Here is an 8,272-nt window from a genome sequence, read left to right as displayed (position 1 = left end):
TTTGGTCCAAACATCCTTCACAGTATCACAGAAATGACTATCTTTGCTCCACATGGAAAAATATTTGAATGAAGTCTTTTGTCTGCCAGCACCCTCCCAAAGACTGAGAACACTAGGACTATGATCAAACAAACCTTCTGGTAGAAAAGTGACAATACCAGTCGGTCCATTCAAAATCCAATGATCATTTGCCATTACCCTATAAATTCTGCTATGAACCCTCGCATCTCCCTCTTGTTTATTATTCGAAGTGAAATAGGCCCCATTGACCACCAGATCATTGATGTGACTCTTAATTGCACACATTTAGTCCCCTAATTGAACCCATTTTGCATACTAATATAACATTTCATGGCCATTTTATCCGTCAATTCCTTCCTATTTTGCTTTACTATTGCATTTTATATGTCTTGTAGGAAAGAAGATAATGAGGTGGAATTCCCGTTTCTCACGCATATTCGGAAGCTTGTTGACGATCTTGGATGGATTAGTATAAAGAGGAGGCAATAATGATGACCAAGGATGTAGGAATAAAGAGTATATAGAAGGATCATAGGCTTAAAAGCAAGAAAAAAAGAACAACAACTCAACCCGCGCGGGTCAAGCTCAAGTAGAGCGAGTTACAGCACAACCCGCTCGGGTTGAGGCTCAGGCTGCGCGTTTTTCTCTCGGGATGAACGGATTCCTTTACAGGACCAAACGCGCTGCATGCTAGCTAAGACGCACAGATATTCTTAGGAGTTTCTACATGATCCGCGCATGTCTCTCAGGACTTGCAAAGCTCTATTCAACAATTAAGAATGTTATTTACTAATCTACCCTTGCTTAACCTAATGATGTACCACTATATATACTCCATTTGTAATAATCAAGAAACCAAGTTTTTAGAAAATATTAGGAGTAGATTAGAATAGATTAATCTCAATCATTCCACATTAATCTTTCCTTAATTATTGTTCAAGTTTATTATTGGGTAATTGAAGATTATTGGGTTATTATTGGAGAATTGACAACTTTTCATCAATCAATCAAGTTTTTTTCTATTATTCTTTCCTTTCCAATGGTTCATCTTAAGTTTGGTATAATTCCTTTACTCTTTACTCTTTATTGCTTATTTCCTCACTCTCTTATCATGTTTATACTTGTTGTGATGATTGACACCATTGATAACATGTTTCCCATGATAATAAGTGAGTAGTTACTTAACTAGGATTAGTGGAGGATTAGGGGAGTTAATCATGGGATAGATTTATACTTAATGAGTTCATATGAATGCTTGCTTATTGTTCTTCAACTTATGCACATGTTATGTTTGATGAAATGCGAGCCTATGAATCCTTGAATTTTTTGACCATCTCTTATCTTTTCAATAAGGCTTGTAAGACATAAACTAACTCGAGCCTCATTAGACCATGCATAGAGTTGAATAGGGAAAATCCAAGTCGACTTGTAGGTGTTGTAAAGTCTTAACCGACTCGGCTCCAAGATGTAAGTTTCCCTAGGATTTGGTTTATCATGCATGTAGTTTAATAGGAAGAATTAAGTCGACTTGTAGGTGTTATACAGTCACAAATGACTCGGCTCCGGGACCCAAATCTTCTTATGAATTATATGACATGAACTAACTTAATTCCAACAATAATAATTTGCTTGCATCTATATAACTCATTTAAGCTATCTTACCATGATTCCTTTATGAACCCCATGACATCCTAGTATCTTTATCATTTATTTACATCTTTTATTTTATTGCTCACTTTTCATTGCTTTCATTAGTTTAGAATCATCAACCCAAACCAATTGTGACAACCCTTAGCACAACTACGATTAGATTGAACAATTTGAACACCCCCGTTGTAACACCCCAAGTTATTGAGAGTAAAGTTGTCCCGCATCGGGGAATTGAGGAAGTTGTGATATGTTTATAAGAGGTTCCACCCACCACTTAGTAACAAGGCCTTGTGCTTTTGGGCTAAAGTGAGGACAAATAATGGGCCCAAAGGTACACTTCACATCTTATTGGGGTTGTGTTACGACGGTGGCGGGTCAGGTTGTTACATTTGATATCAGAGCCTATGTTGCTCCCGACGCACACACGTGTACCCCAAATTTAAACTTGAACTTGACCTTGAATAATGAATGAGATATGGGTAGGCTTAAGAACCTAAGGTGGTAGTCTGTAGTGTGTTTGCTCTTTGTTAGGTTCTAACATGTTTGTGGATTGTCATTTAATAAATGTTGTGCCCTTGGATCAATGACCGTAAACTTACCTACGAGAAGATCAAGATTTGGTGCCTATTGTCGAGACTTGAAGATTTGTTCAAGTTTTGGAGAATGCTTCTACTCCCTCGAAGATGTTTCTCATTCTTTGTGTATCTTGCCTTATTATTTACTTCTTAATTAATGTTTTCTTCTTCTTCTAAACTCTTTTTTCTTTTCTTGAGGAGTTACTCTTGTACTCTCCTAACTTGTCCTTTGATCCTTGCTAATCCCCCCTTAACGCCTATTGGAAAGTACTCCTTCTGTTGAGGAATGTTAACTTTGGTCGGAAAATTTGACTTTTGTGGAGTTTGTTTGTGTTTGACCCTTAACCCTAGTTTTGAGAGGTTGTGACGTTAGAAAGGCTTAGGTAGTGTGATGGGACATGCTTTGTGATTCTTATACCTAGTTCCTTGATAAAGTGAGTATAATTGATTGGTGAACTATGTGTGTTAAGTGCGATTCACCTATTAATTACTAAAGTTATAGAACTTAGCTTTGTTGTTTATGTTTGGGATTCGAAAGACTTTATAGGTCGAACTTTGTTACTTTAGGAGTAAACTTGGGATAAATTTATGATAGAAGCTTGGAATAAAACCCATCTTAAATGTTAATGATCCCGAATAGAATGGTGATGTGATTTGATATTAGTTGTCCCTTGAGAATTTGGTTGAGAAGTCTTCGTTAAATCATTCTTTGGTTTTTAAAACATTGAGGTTGTGTCGAGTGCTTGAGATAAAGAGATGCTGTTATACTTTGAATGGTAGATTTACTTTAGGGAAATCCTAATGTATGATAGGATAGGTGAACGAGGAATCTAACCAACTTATCAACCCTTAAGCGAGCGTTTATTTTACTTTGATCAGTCATAGAGGTGTAACCCTTTAAGAGAGACATCCATATAAGGAATGAGATGAATTGCCTTCACCCTTGTTTTTGGATTTGGTTGTTTTGATATAGAGGTACAATATCCTTGTTAGAGAGAACCTTAAGTCTTAGGAAGCGTATGGGTTAAGCCTTGAAATCCTCCTCCGTACCATTAATCATCTTCCTTCCCCTCGTTCGTACCTTGATTAGATTTAATTCTTAAGTATAAAAGTTTACTTGTCATTCCCTTGCCTTGAATACCTATCTAATTCTAATATCTCTTACTGGTGTTAACTAGTTACCTTTATTATTGACTCCTTTAATCTCACACCTCGTCATGTTCATGTATCCCCTTGAAATTTCCTATCATTTCTTGACCTAGTTATTACTCTTTGTTTCTTTAGTGGAGTGATGGCATTGTTGGCTACGTTGTAGAGTGAGTGAGATGCTATTTGAGGATCCTTTGTGAGCCTTGATTTCGTCGAAATTGTATTAGTGGAACTTGAGCTAAGTTGAGTAGGAAAAAGGTTGTATGACAAACCTATTTACCTTTTGGTTGGTGGTCTTTATATTTTGGGAATGTGATCATCTATGCTTGTGAATCCGAGCTCGAATAAAAATTGGTTTGGAGTGTTAGAAAGTATAAGGAACTTGGGATTTTGATCTTTGATTAAGGATTTTACCATTTTGGGAAACTTATAGATGACACCAGTTGGATATGAGTATAGCTTTGTTGGAAACTTTGACTTTGATCTTATGGAAGTTGTTTGTGGATGTTTGAGGATTTGGAGTCATGAGATTACACTCATAGTGGAGTGCCTTGTTTCATGGAATTGCTTAGAGTGAAGTAACATAAGTGATTTGAGGAAATTCTTGGGAGTTATGTGGTTATGAGTTTTGTGGTTAGGAAGTTTTCGGAACCGTTCAGGATGACATTGTTGTTTGAGACTTGAGTACCTTTTTTTTATTGCTATTTAAATTCCTTCTTCTTTAAGCATAAGCATTTCCATTCATACCTCTCTTCCTCGCTTCATCATGCTCCTCCTTTAAATTTGATACTCATAACCTGTGAAACTCTATCTTTGACATCCTTGTAAATTTGACTTCAATTCTTACCCCTAGGAAGTTCATCATAGCTCTTTTGTTGGTTAAGTTTGAACCCTCTTAGCGTATCTTGTTTTTATGATGTCTAAGTTACTTTTCAATTCATAAAATTTCTAAACATTTCAAGCTACCATTTTGGATTCATTGTTAAAAATTTATATTACTTTTACAAAACGTTACCTATTTTAAAAGTTTGAAAATGAAAATTTGGTTTAGTCCCCTATTTGTTTCTTGAGTGTAAACTTATTCATCATAACTCTAATTACTAAACCCGAGAATTCTTCAAAATTCTATCCAATTTCTATTAATTTTGATCTATTTACGATTTGTTTGTCAAGGTTTAATGCTATATTTTCAGATTTTGACTCTCTTTTGAGTTTAAAAGTGAAACCTTTATTTCTATTTTGACTTCCGCAAAAGAAAATTTGAGTGGATTACCTCTTCTTTTGATTTTAACGTTGATCGGATGTTAGAACTCGTTATTAGAGACGTTTAATAACTTGTTCTACGCTTGACGGCAAATGATTTTTGTTTTAAATTTGTCTTTGACTTGGAAAGTTAGCGTTCTTGTGTGCACGACAAGAGCAATTCCGTTCAATGAAATGAGACTTATACTTTTGAAAACCCTTCATTAATGTTTTTGAAAGTATTTTGATTTTCGATTTATACAAATGATTTACTTTTGACCATATCTTCGATTTGGAATGTGATGTTCTTGAATGCGCAACGAGAGCAGTTCCGTTCCTTTGATGAGAATCTGGTCCTGTCGGAAAATTTTATTTGAAACTTTTAAAGGGATTTTGATTCTTATGATAAGTACCCTTTTAATGTTTTGGTTACCGATTTCAAAATTCCGGTTTTATTTTTATATGACATTTCATTTCTATTTTCAAGTTTCGAGGACGAAACTTTTTAAAAGATGGGGTGATTGTAACACCCGCGAATTTTCCATTTTGACATTTATAATTTAATTAACCATCTACTGTCTTATTTATATTTTAAATTGTTTAATTTAAATTAATTTCATAATTAAACATGATTTTTATAAATATTACGGAGTATATTTCTAAAGCTTAAGTTATATAAAAATAAATATTTTGGTCGGATAATAATAATAATAATAATATTTTCCGTCTTGAGTCGTAGTGGGTTTGAGACGTAAATTCTTGTGTATATCGACTCAATCTTGCATTTTGGGCCTAGTATGACTAATGGGCTCATATACTACTCCTTCCTCCTCATAAAAATCATGAAGGAAACCCTAACTACATCTCCCTCCTCAAAATTTCAGCACACCATATTCAACAAACACCATATTTACACCTTTCTCTTACAAATCTTCAAAACTTCATAACTTGCTCAATTCTTATCCGAATCAAGTGTTTTTCGCGTCTATCTCTTCTTCTCATCGCCCTCCATCTTTCTAGGTAAGAAAGGAACCGACTTTCTTCCTTATATAGGGCTGTCGAGCCATTTATACATGGTACCCTTTTTCCTAATTTGATTCTTGGTCTTAATTTGTGTTTTCTTATATTTAGGAGAAAGATTAGTTAACCCGGAAGTGGATTCTTGAAAGGTAGACGAGTCTATTGCGGATTTAAGTGTAAAAGGTAACGGTGATGGGTTACTCGACATTATGTCAAATTTGTGTATTTATATGTTGTAGTTTGTTCATATGTATGTTAAAGATTGAATCTTTTCTTGTTTCACATGTTTGTTGTTGAATGAGTGTGTGAGAAACCATCTCATGGTTGGTTGAAGAAATTTCCAATATTTTGGGTTACATGAGTGTTTACATGGATGAATTAGTAAAGAAACCGTCTTATTCATGCTTAGTAATTGTGTTTAGTTATGTCATGAAATTGTTAGTTTGGAATTGTTTGAATTTGAATCGAATCTTGTGTTTTAATCCCTCTTTTATGCATTGATTTCACCCTTAATACTTGTATAAAGTTACCTGGGTAATATATGGTGCAATTGAGATGGTAATGGCATGATAAAAAAATGATTTGGGGATGAATATGAATTTGTTGTGTCGTGCAAATCAGTGATTTGCGCAGGCTGCGCACCTCGGTGCTGGCTGCGCCACAGCCTGGACAAGTTTTCGTAAAATGTCCATAACTTCTTTGTTACTTGTTTGTTTAAGGCTTATGACCTACCGTTAGAACCGTAAGAGGATACGCTATCACTTCCAACTGGTTTCATCTCATTATCATATTTAGAACTCAAGTTATTACCGTTTGAAGTTGACCTTTATTGTAGTAGAGTACTAAACTTGTTGTTATAGATTGGGTTTTATGTTTCTTATTGGGTATGCTTCTTAAACTTGTTTGTAATGCTTGTGTATGGTGTATTGACACTCTTTTATCATGGGAGCACCTGATATTTGTTATACTCTCGTACTTATAAATGCTCCAAATGAATTATTTACGTCACGTTTATATAATCATTGTTACTCGTATTTGTGACCCGAGTGTGACGGTTTACATTGTGTGACGACTTGACATTCCTTATTTTATCCTTTTGGACCTTTGGTCACGAGTGTGAGCCATGTTTCCGGATGGGGTTATGTTCTCCCTTTCGGACCTTTGGTCACGAGTGTGAGCCATGTTTCCAAACTAGGGTATCCTTCCGCCTTTCTTTGGACCTTTGATCACGAGTGTGAGCCATGTTTCTGGATTGGGTTATGTTTTCTCTTTCGGACCTTTGGTCACGAGTGTGAGTCATGTTTCCGATTAGAGGTTACTCGACCTTTGGATACGAGTGCGTGCCATGTTTCGAGTCTTGGATACGATTGCTATATCGTTTGTCGAATCGGGTGGCGCCCATCCTGAAAGTCTGGATCCAGGTTTAGACTAGGACCGTATTATTATCATCGTCCTACCAAGAGGTTGGAGTCTACGTGTTTGTCTTGTGAGTCCATACTACGTAAATGTCTTGCTTGATTATGGTGATTGACGTGTCCTTTTATACGAGAGTTCATGTATCCTATGATTGTTTGTGAGAGTCTTGGTCCTATCGGGTCCTATCGGATACTAGATGTGAGATGCAATCCTCTATTTGCGATATGATCACCGGGATCGATGTTCCCATCCGTTCTTATGGTGAGATGCAAGGCATAAGTATGAATGCGATATTGGTAGCCACGTCCCGTACAATGTTTGTTAAGAGATTTTCAAAGTAATGGCTATGGTTTCCATCCATGTATTTTCTATTTAATTGATCTGTTATTTATCTTATTCATATGATTCGATGACTAATCTCATATCTATGTTATATTTCCTTGAAATGCGTGTTTTTGTCTAAACGACCGTATTCGTGTCTTCCATATTATTTTAATTATCTCACATGAATAGTTGAGTCGAGTTAATATGAAATTGGTTGACTTAGTTATTCTACTCCCTTGAATGTATATTTAATATAACGTACCATGCCTATCTCATCATGAATGTAATATGCCTATCTCATTATGATTATCGTTTATATCCCCTTGTTCATTATTATTCAAGTATGATGTATGATCAATATGTTTAATTAAGTTCTTGCTTACTTGTATTTTGACATATTGTGGCTGGGAGAAGCCTGAGTTACTCCCCACTGACTGTGGCGTTCATGTTTACATGAATGACAGGTTTGTGATGCAGATTATATGGGAGAGACGTGTGAGCTAGCGAGAACGTTGACCATTGGACTTTAGTTATCGTTTTCTTAGACTCACCTATCTTTAGACTTGTGCTTATTCGTGGGATATCTTTTCCCAAACACACTTTGTTTTTAATTGTAAAACTTAACTTTCTTTCTTTTCATTTTCGTTTGATCACTTATGGTGGATTTCTCACTTTAAGCTTTTAAAGGTTTTAAAAATATCGTATTTTCCGCTTAAATTTAATAGTTCTTTTGATGCCTCATCGAGGGGTGTCACAGTTATTGTAACACCCGCGAATTTTCCATTTTGACATTTATAATTTAATTAACCGTCTACTGTCTTATTTATATTTTAAATTGTTTAATTTAAATTAATTTCATTATTAAACATGATTTT

The 8,272-nt window shown here is 35.3% G+C and overlaps 1 long non-coding RNA gene across 1 annotated transcript; it reads left to right on the top strand.

Annotated features, from left to right (window-relative positions):
• Positions 1 to 5,530: 5,530 nt before the first annotated feature.
• Positions 5,531 to 7,987, top strand: LOC141621749 (uncharacterized). Its single transcript, XR_012532638.1, has 3 exons — positions 5,531 to 5,657; positions 5,769 to 5,840; positions 7,862 to 7,987. It is a non-coding gene; the product is annotated as an uncharacterized LOC141621749 (long non-coding RNA).
• Positions 7,988 to 8,272: the final 285 nt, after the last annotated feature.

This window comes from Silene latifolia, chromosome X (genome assembly GCF_048544455.1).
Source record: "Silene latifolia isolate original U9 population chromosome X, ASM4854445v1, whole genome shotgun sequence".
Taxonomy (NCBI): Eukaryota; Viridiplantae; Streptophyta; class Magnoliopsida; order Caryophyllales; family Caryophyllaceae; genus Silene; species Silene latifolia.
The sequence above is the reverse complement of the archived record's forward strand: the minus strand, read 5'-3'. Positions and strand labels throughout refer to the sequence as shown.